A 17,307-nucleotide genomic window follows, 5' to 3' on the forward strand; every position below is an offset into this window, starting at 1 on the left:
AAAAAAATCAACTACTACAAGTAAATTGAAGTTCCATTCCTATTCCCAGAGATAGCCACCCTCTCTGTCTAATTAAATACAATTAAATTACATGATGTTTCCTTTTATTTTTGTGTAGAAAATAGATTCACCATTATGCTTTTCCACAACAATATCTAAATATATTGCACAGAAATTCTGGCTTTATTACTGAAATCATCTGTGTGTCAAAATGAATGTTTAGATATTTTACAAATTTAAACTTCACAGAATCATTTAGAGATCATCTGAAGACTTCAGGGAAATGCTCTAATAGTCTTGTGAAAATTATTTTATTATACAAAATAGAAAATATCTTAGGTACATGTTTTCCTGGTGACAATAGTAAATGCTAATTAGACAAGCTTTTTTGATTGACATAATTTCTTGAATTTACTTTATGAAGTGTAATTAATAGTTACTTTAATGTGGTTACTTTAATGATAAAGCCACTGAAGAGCTTACTATTTTACTACCTTGAATATTAAATAAGATAATAAATGGCATTAGCATCATTTAGAAAAATAATAAAATGTAATATCTAGAGAACTTATTTTATCAAGATATATTTAATAGAGAATAGTTGTCATCAATATTTGAAAACAAATTAAACTTCTATAATGTCAAAGTAGCTCTATAACTCTACCCTGCAGGAATTATTAGGAAGTAAAATCATGTAGGATTTGAAGTCCTGGGATTATCTGTGCTCTTTGACTAGCATAACTTTGCTATTATCTTGTTGGCCTAGGAGAGATCATTTAATCTCTCCGAGACTCAGTTTCCTTGTTCAAAAATGACTTGGTTGGTGGCACAGGGATAGGGAAAGATTAAAAGAGATGATCATTGATACTTTCCCCAGCTCTAAAATTTTATTATTGTATTACTCATTTTCTCCCTTGTCCCTTCCTACTCAATGTGCTAGAAGATTAGTCTAAACCAAGGGGATCTTCTAGCAAAATAACCATAGTTAACATTAAAGGCTATAAGAATCTGACTTAGGAAAACCTGTTCTTAATTCATTATAAGACCAACTCATTCAGAAGAAACCAAAAACTGCTAGAGAGAGAAATTACACATAGAGAAATATATGTATATTTACTATAAAGACTTTTTTGATGAATAATATTTATCTAAATGTATTTATGTTAAACATATTTGAATTTCTACCCAAAACAGTAAAATGTCTAATCAAAATGATGCATGTTTAAGATTATTAAATCTTGGCCGGGCATGGTGGCTCACGTTTGTAATCCCGGCACTTTGGGAGGCCAAGGCGGGTGGATCACGAGGTCAGGAGATCGAGACCATCCTGGCTAACATGGTGAAACCCCGTCTCTACTAAAAATACAAAAAAAAAAAAAAAAAAAATTAGCCGGGCGTGGTGGCGGGCGCCTGTAGTCCCAGCTACTCAGGAGGCTGAGGCAGGAGAATGGCGTGAACCCGGGAGGTGGAGCTTGCAGTGAGCGGAGATCGTGCCACTGCACTCCAGCCTGGGCTACAGAGTGAGATTCCGTCTCAAAAATAAAAAAAAATTAAAAAAAGATTATTAAATGTTTCTTTGTCAGTACAGGGAAGGTAAGTTACTATGTATTATATAATCAGTGAAGAGGATGACTGTCTCATGACCTTGTGATCAGGCCAAGTTATATTACTTCTCATTACCAATATTCTTTCTGAGGGTGTTGCAAATAATTACTTTGTAAGAGTAAGTAAGTACTGGCAAATGAGTAAAATAATAATGCTTATCTAAGAAAAAACAGTAAAGTTGCCTTTCAACAGTTCTTGTCTATAAATGGAGATAGAGTATTTTTTTACATCTTCTTAGGAGACTTGAAAACCTACTATCTGTTGTGGGATTTCCCATGCGGTTGTCACATTCTTTCCTACAACTTTAGGATCTGGGAGATAAAACGTGACAGTGATGAAGAATCACTCGGATATGTTCACTAGACCTCCTGAAGTTATCTTTTTTAGCCAGTTCTCTTCTGTTTAGGAGTATCTTCTTAGCAAGTTTAAATGGACGGCTATCTATAGTATTTTTGGTGATCCCAGAAGAGGAAAGTATATGTCTTCTATAATGACCACTGTCAGAATTGAATGACCCTCACAGACCCCATGTTCTCCCTAAATGAGATAATGGATGTGAAAGAACACTGTAAACTATAACACGTGTTGGAAATTATTATTGAAATTACCATTCGAAGGCTGACCCAGTCATTTGTTTCATCACACAAATTCCTTCTAAGTGTCAGAATTCATTTTATAGTTATGTAGGGATTGATGGCACTAGACAGGGACTCAGGATCTTGAATACTGAAGTCTTCGTGTCCTGCTGTGGTCATTCATCCCATCAGATTTCAGGGCTATGTATGTACAGAGGTTGATGCTAAACATATACACACACTTTATAAAATTACTCTGAAGTTCCAATATGGTCTCCTATTAATTTTATTATTCTATTACTCATTTTCTCCTTTGTCCCTTCCTACTCAATGTGCTAGCCATAGATTGGCAATTAGTCAAAACCAAAAAGATCTTCTAGTAAAATAATCAGACTTAACATTAAAGGCTACCAGAATCTGACTTAGAAAAACCTGTTCTTAATTCATTGTAAGACCAACTTATTCAGAAAGAAACAAAAAGTCTGACTCATGGACAGCCTTCCTTTCACTCAGGCTAATGGCAGGAAGAGAGCATGAAACCAAAGCACACCAAGCAGACTCCTTCTCTTTTTGCTGTAGGCCCTCAGAGGATGAGGAAAGGGAAGTCAAGGAAAAGCATACTTAAATAGCAAGGGGAAAATAAGGGATTTGCTCTAAAGTGTGGAGCTGGGTTGGTCTAATTGGGTTGGTCTAATTGGCCTAAGACCCCATAATCTTTTGTCATCATACAAGAGAGGCCATGTACATCAGACTTATCAAAAAAAGGTTTGTGTTTTTAGCTTCAAAAGCGAGAAGGCCTAGGCTGGGGTCCAGATTGACTGTTGATAGGCGGTGTGATCAATCCCGTTTTTTCCTTCCATTTACAATCTGAGGTTAAGATTACATATCCTTGAACTACTCCTCTCCATAGTCCAGAGTGACATTGAGAATATAAATGAAAGAGAAAATGTGGGAGTGTTTTGGGGAGTTACATGGCCATTTCACAAGGCCCTTTAAGATGCACAGAATGGGAATTTAATGCTGAAAAAGGATACCATTCTGCTTTAGACATGTTTAATGTTTTTCGTACATTGAAGCCATAATCCATTCCCTTATATCATTTCCTTTTTAATCCTATCTAGTGTTCTGGTGCCTCATTCTTCTTTAAAATGATACATTTTAAACATCTGAAGACAAACACGCATTGTGAGATTTTCATGGAAGCTTCATGTGTTTTAAAGAAACTATAAACCACAAATAATAGTATTAAACTCGTGTCTATGAAGAAAACTAAACTTGTATCTTTGAGACAAATAACATTGCTTTGCAAAAAAACTGGCTTCTAGTTTAATTTAAATATACATATCTAGTAGTTTTAAACATTATTTCATAAGTCCCACAGTCATTGAGTGAATTTTATGAACTGGGAAGGCAGGAGGATTAAACAGAGATATACAGGTTTAATTCATGGCTTCTCCAGCTGAGTGTCCTTGGCCGGTGAGTTACCTTCCCAAGCCTCATTTCTTCATCTCAGAAATGGAAATAATAGTACTTATCTCTCAGAGTTTGGGTGAGGATTGATGATAATACGAATAAAAAATAGCTCCCTGCTAGCAGGGAGCTATTAACAGAGTTATGCAGATATGGTGAAACACTCAACAGTGGATAAACAGAGTGAGCAACACAAACATATATCAACACAGATAGATGATCAAAAGTCTAAGTTGCGGGGAAAATGAGAAACAGAATAAGACTGATTGCACAATAACATTTATGTAAATACACTCATGTGTACTCACATAAGATAATACCATCATTGTTCATGAGAGGTGGATTGAAAAGTTCACACTAAATGCTGTGTGGTAAAAACTGGAATTTTAGATGGGGAATGAAAGGAACTAAAATAAAAGAAAGAGGGCTGGACATGGATCGTCATGATGATTGCTCTAATTTTATGCATTTGAGCTGCAAGAGGACTGGAAACTAAAAAAGTAATGCTTAGCACAGAGCCTGCCATATAGCAGAAACTTTAAATACAGGTGGCTGTTTTTTAATACTGGAGTGAGATACTACTTAGCAGATTTGCATCAGTTTGATTGGCATTATTGAGCTTACTGACATTTACAGGTAGGAGTTGAGCCAATAGAGTAAAAAGATCAGAAAGAAACTGAGGAGTAGAGAAAGGAAATTTTTTTCATGATAGAAAACAATTCAGACATGATAATAACAGCAATTAGTTATTGAGTACTTACATGCTAAGCATTCATTCATTTATTCAACCAACATATATTTACTAACTGCTTCTTATATGTCAGACATTGTTCTAGACATTGGAAATACAGCAGGAAAACAACAACTACAATGACAACAGCAACATTCCCTGCTGTTATGGAATTTATATTCTAGTGAGAGGGGAGAAGCAATAATGAGTAAAATATATAGTATGTTAAGTGGCAATACGTCCTATGGAAGAAACAACAACAAGAAAGCAGGGAAGGGTTACATGGAGTCGGGGGTGACTGCAATTTTAAATAGGGAGGTCAGGGAAGGCTTCTCTGAGGGACATTATTTCAAACTCATTTCCTGTATGATCTCTTTTAGTCTTCTCAACATCCTATGAAAAAGTTACTTTAATTAACTATAATGCTATTTTTCAGATGAGTAAGCTGCTCCAGAGTCCATCAGTGCCTTTTCTAAGGCTTTATAGGTGGCTCTGTGAGAGAGATAGGATTACGGTTCAGGATACCTGGCTCCAGAACCGTCTCCTTATTTAATACTTGGCATGTAGAAAGCTAGAAGGAACCCAGAGAGATCTGCCAGAATAGGGGGTGGGAATGCTGTTTAGAAAGCATTGCATTAATATTATCATGGTATCCATTTTAAATCTTAAGAATCTAAAATAAACAAACTTCTTGGTTGGGGGATACTTTAGAAAGTAAAACTGGCCAAAATCTTCTGGTCTGGTGTGCATATCCAGAGGTTACAAAGGATATGTCAGATATTCTCATTAAGAAATCCTAATTTTTTCTAACTCTTAATTTCTTTTTCTTTATTATTTTACTTCAAGTTCTGGGTTACATGTACAGAACGTGCAGTTTTCTTACATAGGTATACACGTGCCATGGTGGTTTGCTGCACACATTAACCGGTCATCTACATTAGGTATTTCTCCTAATGGTATCCCTCCCCAGCCCCCCACCCCACAACAGGCCCCAGTGTGTGATGTTCCCCTCCCTATGTCCATGAGTTCTCATTGTTTCTCACTCCTACTTATGAGTGAGAAAATGCAGTGTTTGGTTTTCTGTTCCTGTGTTAGTTTGCTGAGAATGATGGTTTCCAGCTTTATCCATGTCCTTGCAAAGGACAAGAACTCATCCTTCTTTATGGCTGCATAGTATTCCATGGTGTATATGTGCCACATTTTCTTTATCCAGTCTAACATTGACGGGCATTTGGGTTGACTCCAAGTCTTTGCTATTGTGAATGGTGCCACAATACACATATATATGTATGTGTCTTTATAGTAGAATGATTTATAATCTGTTGGATATATACCCAGTAATGGGATTGCTGGGCCAAATAGTATTAGATCCTTGAGGAATTGCCATACTGTCTTCCACAATGGTTGAACTAATTTATGCTCCCACTAACAGTGTAAAAGTGTTCCTATTTCTCCACATCCTCTCCAGCATCTGTTGTTTCCTGACGTTTTAATAATCGCCCTCCTAACTGGCATGAGATGGTATCTCATTGTGGTTTTGATTTGCATTTCTCTAATGACCAGTGATGATGAGCATTTTTTCATATGTCTGTTGGCTGCATAAATGTCTTCTTTTGAGACATGTCTGTTCATATTCTTTGCCCACTTTTTGATGAGGTTGTTTGTTTTTTTTTTCTTGTAAATTTGTTTAAGTTCTTTGTAGATTCTGGATATTAGCCCTTTGTCAGATGGATAGATTGCAAAATTTTTCTCCCATTCTGTAGGTTTCCTGTTCACTCTGATGACAGTTTCTTTTGCTGTGCAGAAGCTCTTTAGTTTAATTAGATCCCATTTGTCAATTTGGCTTTTGTTGCCATTGCTTTTGGTGTTTTAGACATGAAGTCTTTGTCCATGCCTATGTCCCGAACAGTATTGCCCAGGTTTTCTTCCAGGATTTTTATGGTCGTAGGTCTTATGTTTAAGTCTTTGATGCATCTTGAGTTGATTTTTGTATAAGGTGTAAGGAAGGGGTCCAGTTTCAGTTTTCTGCATATGACTAGGCAGTTTTCCCAACACCATTTATTAAATAGGAAATCTTTTCCCCATTGCTTGTTTGTGTCACATTTGTCAAAGATCAGATGGTGTTAGAGGTGTAGGGTTATTTCTGAGGCCTCCGTTCTGTTCCATTGGTCTATATATCTGTTTTGGTACCAGTACCATGCTGTTTTGGTTACTGTAGCCTTGTAGTATAGTTTGAAGTTAGGTAGCATAATGCCTCCAGCTTTGTTCTTCTTGCCCAGGATGGTCTTGGCTATGTGGGCTCTTTTTGGTTCCATATGAAGATTAAAGTAGGTTTTTCCAATTCTGTGAAGAAAGTCAATGGTAGTTTGATGGGAATAGTATTGAATCCATAAATTGATTTGGGCAGTGTGGCCATTTTCACAATACTGATTCTTCCTATCCATAAGCATGGAATATTTTTCCATTTGTTTGTGTCCTCTCTTATTTCCTTGAGCAGTGGTTTGTAGTTCTCCTTGAAGAGGTCCTTTACATCCCTTGTAAGTTGTATTCCTAGGTATTTTATCCTCTTAGTAGCAATTGTGAATGGGAGTTCACTCATGATTTGGCTCTTTGTTTATCTGTTATTAGTGTATAGGAATGCTTGTGATTTTTGCACATTGATTTTGTATCCTGAGACTTTGCTGAAGTTGCTTATCAGCTTAAGGAGATTTTGGGCTGAGATGATGGGGTTTTCTAGATATACAATCATGTCATCTGTGAACAGAGACAATTTGATTCCTCTCTTCCTATCTGAATACCCTTTATTTCTTTCTCTTGCCTGATTGCCCTGGCCAGAACTGTCAATACTATGTTGAATAAGAGTGGTGAGAGAGGGCATCCTTGTCTTGTGCCGGTTTTCCAAGGGAATGTTCCAGTTTTTGCCCATTCAGTATGATACTGGGTGTGGGTTTGTCATAAACAGCTCTTTTATTATGAGATACCTTCCATCAATACCTAGTTTATTGAGAGTTTTTAGCGTGAAGGGGTATTGAATTTTGTCAAAGGCCTTTTCTGCATCTATTGAGATAATAATTTGGTTTTTGTCATTGGTTCTATTTATATGATGGATTATGTTTATTAATTTGCATATGTTGAACCAGCCTTGCATCCCAGGTATGAAGCCAACTTGATCGTGGTGGATAAGCTTTTTGATGTGCTGCTGGATTTGGTTTGCCAGTATTTTATTGAGGATTTTCCCCACTGTCAATATTAGAAAGATCAACAAGACAGAAAATTAACAAGGACGTTCAGGACTTGAACTCAGCTTGGACCAAGCAGACCTAATAGATTCTACAGAACTCTCCACCCGAAAGCAACAGAATATGCATTCTTCTCAGCACCTCATCACACTTATTCTCGAATTGACCACATAATTGGAAGTAAAACACTCTTCAGCAAATGCAAAAGAATGGAAATCATAATAGTCTCTCAGACCACAGTGCAATCAAATTAAAATTCAGGATTAAGAAACTCACTCAAAACCACACAACTACATGGAAACTGAACAACCTGTTCCTGAATGACTACTGGGTAAATAATAAAATTACGGCAGAAATAAATAAGCTATTTGAAACCAAGGAGAATAAAGACACAACATACCAGAATTTCTGGGACACAGCTAATGCAGTGTTTAGAGGGAAATTTATAGCACTAAATGCCCACAGGAGAAAGTGGGAAAGATCTAAAATTGACACCCTAACATCACTATTAAAAGAACTAGAGAAGCAAGAGCAAACAAATTCAAAAGCTAGCAGAAAACAAGAAATAACTAAGATCAGAGCAAAACTGAAGAAGATAGAGACATGAAAAACCCTTCGTTGATCTGTCTAATATTGACAGTGGGGTGTTAAAGTCTCCCACTATTATTGTGCGGGAGTCTAAGTCTCTTTGTAGGTCTGTAAGAACTTGTTTTATGAATCTGGGTGCTCCTATATTGGGTGCATATATGTTTAGGATAGTTAGCTCATCTCCCTGCATTGATCCGTTTACCATTATGCTATGTCCTTCTTTGTCTCTTTTGATCTTTGTTGGTATGAAGTCTGCTTTATGAGAGACTAGGATTGCAACTTCTACTGTTTCTTTTTGTTTTGTTTTCCATTTGCTTGGTAAATATTCCTCCATCCCTTTATTTTGAGCCTATGTGTATCTTTGCACGTGAGATGGGTCTCCTGAATACAGTACCCTGATGGGTCTTGACTCTTTTTCCAATTTGCCAGTCTGTGTCTTTTAATAAGGGAATTTAGCCTGTTTACCATTTAAGGTTAATATTGTTATTTGTGAATTTGATCCTATCGTTATGATGCTAGCTGGTTGTTTTGCCCGTTAGTTGATGCAGTTTCTTCATAGTGTTGATGGTCTTTACAATTTGGTATGTTTTTGCAGTGGCTGGTACTGGTTGTTCCTTTCCATATTTAGTGCTTCCTTCAGGAGCTCTTGTGAGGCAGGCCTGGTAGTGACAAAATCTCTCAGCATTTGCTTGTCTGTAGCGGATTTTATTTCTCCTTCGCTTGTGAAGCTTAGTTTGGCTGGATGTGAAATTCTGGGTTGAAAATTCTTTTCTTTATGAATGTTGAATATTGGCCCCCATTCTCTTCTGGCTTGTAGCGTTTCTGCACAGAGATCTGCTGTTAGTCTGATGGGCTTCCCTTTGTGGGTAACCCGACCTTTCTCTCTGGCTGCCCTTAACATTTTTTTCTTTCATTTCAACCTTGGTGAATCTGTTGATTATGTGTCTTGGGGTTGCTCTTCTCGAGGAGTATCTTTGTGGTGTTCTCTGTATTTCCTGAATTTGAGTGTTGGCCTATCTTGCTAGGTTGGGCAAGTCTCCTAGATAATATCCTGAATAGTGTTTTCCAACTTGGTTCCATTCTCCTTGTCACTTACAGGTACACCAGTCAAACGTAGATTTGGTCTTCTCACATAGTCCCACGTTTCTTGGAGGCTTTGTTCATTCCTTTTTATTCTTTTTTCTCTAATTGTGTCTTCTCTCTATTTAATTAAGTTGACCTTCAGTCTCTGATGTCCTTTCTTCCACTTGATGGATTTAGCTATTGATACTTGTGTATGCTTCACAAAGTTCTCATGCTATGTTTTTCAGCTCCGTCACATCGTTTATGTTTTTCTCTACACGGGTTATTCTAGTTAGCAATTCATCTAACCTTTTCTCAAGGTTCTTGGCTTCCTTGCATTGGGTCAGACGATGCTCCTTTAGCTTGGAGGAGTTTGTTATTACCCACCTTCTGAAGCTTACTTCTGTCAATTCGTCAAACTCATTCTCCGTCCAGTTTTGTTCCCTTGCTGGTGATGAGTTGTGATCCTTTGGAGGAAAAGAGGTGTTCTGGTTTTTGGAATTTTCAGCCTTTTTGCGCTGGTTTCTCCCAATCTTTGTGGATATACCTACCTTTGGTCTTTGATGTTGGTGACGTTCGGATGGGGTCTTTCAGTGGACGTGCTATTTCTGTTTTTTAGTTTTCCTTCTGACATGCCCCTCTGCTGTCAGTCTGCTGGAGTTTGCTGGAGGTCCACTCCCGACCCTGTTTGCTTGGGTATCACCAGTAGAGGCTGCAGAACAGCAAAGATTGCTGCCTGATCTTTCCTCTGGAAGCTTTGTCCCAGAGGGGCACCTGCCAGATGCCAGCCAGAGCTCTCCTGTAGGAGGTGTCTGTCAGCCCCTACTGGGAGGTATCTCCCAGTCAGGATACATGGGGGTCAGGGACCCACTTGAGGAAGCAGTCTGACCCTTAGCAGAGCTGGAACGCTGTGCTGGGAGGTCCGCTGCTCTTCAGAGCTGTCAGGCAGACGTTTAAGTCTACTGACGCTGCGCCCCCAACCGCCCCTTTCCCCAGGTGTTCTGTCCCAGGGAGATGGGCGTTTTCTCTATACGTCCATGACTGGGGCTGCTGCCTTTTTTTCAGAGATGCCCTGCCCAGAGAAGGGAAACCCGGCAGTCTGGCCACAGCAGCCTTACTGAGCTGCAGTGGGTTCTGCCCAGTTCGAACTTCCCAGCAGCTTTGTTTACACTACGAGCATAAAGCTGCCTACTCTAGCCTTAGCAATGGCAGACACCTCTCCCCACACCAAGCTCGAGTGTCCTGGGTTGATCTCAGACTGCTGCTGTGCTGGCAGTGAGAATTTCAAGCCAGTGAATTTTAGTTTGCTGGCCTCCATGGGGGTGGGACCCACTGAGCCAGACCACCTGGCTACCTGGCTTCAGCACCCCTTTCCGGGGGGAATGAACGGTTCTGTCTCACTGGCATTCCAGGGGCCACTGGAGTATGGAAAAAAAAGAACTCCTGTAGCTAGTTCAGTGTCTGCCCAAATAACTGCCCAGTTTTGTGCTTGAAACCCAGGGCCCTGGTGGGGTAGGCACTGGAGGGAATCTCCTGGTTTGTGGGTTGCGAAAACTGGGGGACAAGCACAGTATCTGTGCCGGAGTTCCTCAGGCTCAGTCTCTCATGGTTTCCCTTGGGTAGAGGAGAAAACTCCCTGACTCCTTGCGTTTCCTAGGTGAGGTGATGCCCCTCTGTGCTTCGGCTCACCCTCCATGCTTCGGCTCACCCTCCGTGGGCTGCAGCCACTGTCCAACCAGTCCCAATGAGATGAACTGGGTACCTCAGTTGGAAATGCAGAAATCACCTGTCTTCTGCCTCGATCTCGCTGGGAGCTGCAGACCACAGCTGTTCCTATTCAGCCATCTTGCCAGCAATCCCCCGGAACTCTTAATTTCTTGCTACAGGACCAGTGATGTCAAGAGTGTAAGTGACTGGCCCAATGTCATATGGCTCATTTGCTACAGAACCAGGATGGCAAAACTGAGCTTGAAAAATCAACCAACCAGCACAACCACAACAGCAAGGCAGGGCCACCCAGCCTCTGTGTTTCACTCTGCATGGCTGGCCCACCAAACTTCGTTGGCCTTATGGCTTCTCATTTAAACTGCAGAGAAGCTATGGTTAAGTCAAAGGCTTAGCTAGGTTAGAGTGAATTACTGAATCAGGGGAGTCCTATTTACAGAAAGGAGGGAAGGAGTATATAAAGAGGAAGAAAAGTAAACGGAGGCATAAGTGAAGAAAATGAAGGAGGAATCTCCTAAGAACGGACAAAGTGAGTGTCAAAATGAGACTCCACCCCAGGAAGGAGAGGGGGAGGGGCCCATGGAGCAGGAGGGAAAAGGATTCCTCCCCCTCAGTAATCTTAATTATAGTAGTATAGGACAGGTATGAATAGTGTTGTTTTATATATGAGAAAACCGGAACTCGGTAAAGCTGTATCACTTACTCAAGACATACAGTTGGTAAGTCTCCTAATTCTGTAATTTTTTTTCTTTCCATAGGTCTCTCTCTTCCCTTGTTTCCATCATTACTTCCCTCTGGCCTCCTTTTATGTGTACAAAGTGAAGTACTGAGGTTTTTACTTTTTTTCTGAAATAGTTATCAAATATCCCGTGATGGAGTATGTGGTTACCATGACAACACAGCCCTCACTGAGGACTAGCCTCCCTGCTTTGCCTCCGGAATCATGTTTCACGGAACAGGTTCCTCTCCGTGGAACTTCTAGGAGCTGTAATGCTACATTTTGTTTGGGTGGTTATTTGCTGAATGTATGTCCTCCACTAGACTATGTAAGCTTCACAATGGCAGGGACCAGCCTACTTTGCCAACAGTGTGCCCCCAGCGTTTTGCACAGTGCTTAGCACCAGGATCTACGTGGTATTTGCTGAGCAAATGTTCTGTGGTTCCTCTCCGCTCTCTTCTGAAAGTTACATGGACAGTAACCTTTAGCTCACGATTATGTTAATAGATACTGTGTAACGAGTCGGGCCGGTATTTACAGATAGTATACAGGTGAATGAACACACACACACTCACAACTGCACAACAGCCCGGGGCGGGTGCACTCAAGAGGAAACGCTCACAGTCGGAGCCAGCCCGACCAGCTCTGTTAAACACCGCTGCGCTGGGCTCCGCGGCCCTCTGCCGAGTGGGAGGGCACCCAGGTCCACGCGCTGCGGGAGTCTAAGGCTCACTGGGACTCGCCTGCCGGGTCGGCGGCGGCGGCGGCGTGGGCGGTGAGTTGTGCGGTGATTGGCCCGCGCCTGCCGGGGTGGGGCGGGGCTGGCGGCGGGGGGCGGGGCTGGCAGCAGGAGACCGGAGCTCGAGCAAAGGGGGCGTGCGCGGCGGCTGCTACCGTAGTTTCAGTATAAACAAGGAACCCGACTGGTTAGGCAGATTTTGTTTTTCTTCTTCCCGCGCGCTTTCGCTCCCTGTCCTTTGGTCGCATTTGTGGGCGCGCGGCACGCAGCCGAGAGGCGGAGGACTCAGAGTCCACCTGCAGGTAGGTTGTTCCCTGGCTGGGATTTTCTCCCGGCGGGGGGACCACAGCCCGGTAGCGGGAACTCGGGACCCTGCTGAGCGCTGCGCTCTCCCTGGAGATCCCGGGGCCGCGCGGGGAGCGAGCAGGGCTCAGAGACTGCACCGGCTGGGTGCGCTCTGAGGCGGTGGGAGATCCCGAGGCGAGTGAGCGCGAACGCGGGCACCAAGAGCCGGGTTTCAGCCCGGGACCGGGGGAGGGCCCCTGCCCGGCCGCTGCGGGCACCTGGGACTGCCGCGGCCCCAACAGGTGCGTGGCCGAGCCACTGGAACCCGGGTAGGGACGGGCTTGGGTTGGGTTGTGCCTTCCCTCTTTCTCCCTGATCCTGCAGCCAGGCCTTCTGTCTCGAGATCGGTGGTTTTTGAGGATTTGTCTTGAGTTGTAGTCGCGTCCATCATTTTTTTCATCCCTTCTTTCCTTCGTGTGCATACCTAGGTTGATTCTTCCACTTCTTAACTAGTTTGTGTGTGTGTGTGTGTGTGTGTGTGTGTGTGTGTGTGTGTGTAGGGGGAGCTGTTGATTTTTGTTGTCAGTGCCATGTAATCTAAAGTCTGACTCGTAGGAAGGGACAAGGGAACAGAAGTCACATACTCCTCACCGACAAGGTGATGTTCTGTCATCCTTCGGTGTTCACCTGGCAAACTTGGGAGACACTGAGTCGTATTGCTTTTGCCAGAGCTCAGTTGAATAGCCTCGGGTCACCTGCCTGGGGAATCTAAGGTGAGCTAGAGGTATCTGGGAGCCTCGCGGGCGATCAGCTTGAGGGAGGCTCTTTCTAAGGGAGCTGTGAAAAACAACTTTAGTGCTGCACCAGGGAGAAGGGCGAGACGGGGGCTGGGGTGCGCGCGCCATTGTGTGTGTGCATGGACGTACCATTTCAATACGGCTTGCTGTCTTGCCCCAACCAAATCGGCGCAGTTCAGGAAAAAGCAACGTAGCTTAGTCCTCTGACACTGCCGAGGGTGGCACAAGTGTGGCACATAACACAAGGAGATTGTCTAGACTGCGATTTTCTCTTCGGAATGTAGATGTATGTGTCCATCCTCCCTGATGAATTCGGTGGATATGGTGTATATCGATGAATATGCACACAAATTTGTGTATGTGTTTGGACCGAACGCGTCTCCAAGGAGTCCTTCGTCAGCAGCACCATGTGACGACGATCAGGAACTGCTGGTGTGTGTAGATCTATATTTAGCTCAGATGGTCTAATGGCCGAGGGGAGGGTCTCTGAACTGGGTGCATAAAGGGGAAGAGTCTAGGGATCAGGGTGGTGCACTTTTGAATGATGTCTGGCACAGTCACACTCAGATGGGGTGAATAATTGCCCTTTCCTCCTGAAAACAGTAGCTAGAGCTTGGCATGTGACGGCTGTGCCTTAATTTAAAACATAGTTGGACCATGGCAATAAGCCTCTTCTAAGAAACAAGGAGGTTAACAGTTAAGCAGCGTGTGTACCTGGTTGGCGATTTGGGTGAAAATAACTGGTCCCATGAGATTTAGAACAAAAGTAGAGTTGATTTCTTTTATAAAAAGAAATAAAAATAAAAATTCTTTGCTGTTGAGTTTTTCATAACAGAAAAAAGAAGAATGGCAGCTTGTTAAACCCTATCATTAAAGGTAATTTTATTTTTTTAAGTGAGGGGCAGTGGTGGAGCTAGAGAGGAGGACCTTAGGGCACTTTTGACAGACATCAGGATTTACAAACAACGTTATATTACGCCTTTCAAGCAGATTTTCTGGTGAAGATGAGATCAGCCACTGATTAACAAGTTTCTTGGCATTCTTCCACTGCATGTCGGGTCAATCTTTTGTTTTCTTGGAGGTGGCAACATTTCTGACTACTAAGTATACTGGCTTTGCACTTTCCAGTTGTCTAAGGAAGTGTTACATTCTTAGAATTTATTTCTCCTATGGTGCATTTTCAGTCTTGCTTCATTTTATGTGCTCCATTGGATATTTTATCTGATACTACCACATCTAATACCTGGGAATCACCAGAAAACATTCACATATATTGTCTCCCGCTAACCCGCTACAGCTTAGCATTAATGGATTTTTTATACGTGTGTGTATACACATAATGTATATATAGACACATATGTATTTATATGTATAAATCAAAATATTTTAATAACACATACTTCTTATATAACATTTTATTCTTAGACCCTAAAATTAACTACTAGTTAATAGAGTACAGTAGACCAAATAAAAACAATTCAATACACCTTTCTGAGGGAAAAAGACATGGTAAGAAAATTGAAGGGGAGAAACTGGGATCCCTAGTATGACTCAAGAGTGTTGGGATCAGCTTTGTCAATATCCACAGAGTACCTGGAAGAATTGGACTTGGGAGGAACACTGGGATGGCCCCAGGAGAGCACCTCCTTGGAAAGGAGATGGGTGAAAGGAGTGTCTTTTCCTTTGCTTGGGAGAAGAATCTAGAATCCTTGAAGCAGGGATTAGGAATCTTGATTCTGACGCCACACATAATAAATGAAAAAGCTGTGAAAACATTTTGTGACTTCTTAAAGAGGCCAATTGCACTGAAAATGCTGTTTAAGATTTACGGGATTTGTATTAGTAGTAGTTGAATTTGGGTATTGCCAGCCCACTCCCCTCACTTTTTCAGACCTATAGTTGTCCTTTTTGGTTCTCCAGTTAAAACTACAAAAAAGACCCATGCAACCTTTGCTTATCCTAAAGTGACAGATGTTGTAGCCTAGTGCGGCGGACATATTTCTGCTTTGGAAATAAGGAGACTTGGGTTCTGGCGGATCTGGAGCCCTAATCAGTGATTTATTTTTTCTCTATGCCTGCAGTTTCTGTAAAACGACTGTGCGGAGTTGAATGGAGTGATTTATGAGTTTCTTTAGGTCTGTCATAACTGCTTTATTTTGTTGTACTACTGCTTCATGCATTTACACCCTGTCTTAGGGGTGGACTAATGAAGGGTGAAGTGATTTGCAGTTAGATGTTCACCTACTTTCTAGGTATGTGGAAATGAAGAGAGGAGAGTGAAATTTCTTTTTATTGATTAATTTATGTAGAAGTTTAATATTAAACTGCTTTTTGCTTCTGTTCTTCTGTAGGTATGAATATTAAAAATGATTATTAAAAAGGTTGGTGTCAGATTTTTTTTGGCCTATTAAATCAATATTACTATCCATTAAATTTTTAAATTTGTTTTGAACAACCATTTTTTCTTAGGTTTATATTTATTATTTCATTTCAGGGTATGCCTGTGTCTGGAAATAATTCAGTTGATTCAAATTTTATTAGGAAACCCTGCTTAGAAAATTAGTTTAACCCAGAGAAAGTACAAATTCGCCTGGAGTACCAACATCTTTCTATTGCTCTAAAAGAGAAAAATGGGGAGGGATGAATACAGTTTTTCAAAAATTCACAGCTGGAAAATTATCCCAGTAACCTATTACATACTAAAATATAAATAGAAAACTCTACTTTTTAATAAACATCCTCATTAGGTATCAGATCATTTTCTTGAGATGAATTAGGTATAGAAAAATAAAACCTTTTATTAAAGAATGTTCTCCATATGATATTACTTTATTTGTGTTGAGATCTACCATGTATAAATGATGATTCAGCTACTCATATCTGTGCTGTTCAGTATGGTAGCCACTAGTCATATGGGAATATTTAAACTTAAGTTTATTAAAATTAAACAAAATTTAAAATTTAGTTTTTCAGTCGCAATAAGCCACGTTTTAAGTGCTAAGTAGTCACTTGTGGCTAGTGGCTACTCTATTGCATTGTGCAAAAGAAAAACATTTTCAGTATCCCAGAAAGTTCTTTTTGACAGCACTCAATTAGGTAATGATGATTTTGATTATCCAGAAGATCATTTTTATTCTTCTAGGAAAAGGAAATATTTAATTCTCATTGTAGTTGAGCACCTACAATGTAAGGCATTATGACCAAATAACATTAGCCAGTATGTCTTCACCTGTACAGTATGAGCTGTATAGTTCAATAATATGCCAAGATCACAAATACCAGTTTCTCAATATATTTTCCCCATAACTCTAGTTATCCTTTTGCTTTTCTAAATCAGCACTGTTACTGCTACAAAGTGCCAACCCTTTGAAAGACAAGGAACGAGGAGCCATCTACTGTCCAGTTTAGGAACTGCATGGAAGATGTAGATGATAAAAAGTTAATGCATAAAGAGTGTATGCATTACATTCTTTACATTCAATATGTCCTGGGTTCAGTTCCCACGTAGTAAAGATTTACTTCATAGAAGAGCTTTAATTGACTCTCCAGGTCATGTGCTGAAATGTCATTTGTGTTTTAATAAACTGCTAACAACATATCCCCAAGACAAAAGATGACAAATCTTAGCTTTGTTTTTCTTCCGAGGAAACCAAAGATAGTAAACTATTTGAGTCAGAATCCCCTTCCTCCATCAATTAGGAATTAGTAAGGAAATCTTTAAGTAGCATCTAAGACAAATCAAACAGAATGCAAATTCACTTTTTGTATGGATGC

General features: G+C 40.8%; 1 protein-coding gene across 5 annotated transcripts in view; it reads left to right on the plus strand.

The window, feature by feature from the left end:
• Window positions 1–12,465: 12,465 nt before the first annotated feature.
• Window positions 12,466–17,307, plus strand: part of RASGEF1B (RasGEF domain family member 1B) — a 45,197-nt gene continuing 40,355 nt past the window's right edge. For 2 of the 5 annotated variants that reach the window (XM_015138432.3, XM_015138433.3), the window contains exon 1: window positions 12,616–12,753. The gene's annotated coding sequence lies outside the window, so the exon portion shown is untranslated. Of the gene's footprint in view, window positions 12,488–12,615; window positions 13,039–17,307 lie in introns of those variants that run through there. The other 3 variants (XM_078002636.1, XM_078002637.1, XM_028848467.2) reach the window with 3 other exon arrangements.

The sequence above is a fragment of the Macaca mulatta genome, chromosome 5 (assembly GCF_049350105.2).
Source record: "Macaca mulatta isolate MMU2019108-1 chromosome 5, T2T-MMU8v2.0, whole genome shotgun sequence".
NCBI classification, from domain to species: domain Eukaryota; kingdom Metazoa; phylum Chordata; class Mammalia; order Primates; family Cercopithecidae; genus Macaca; species Macaca mulatta.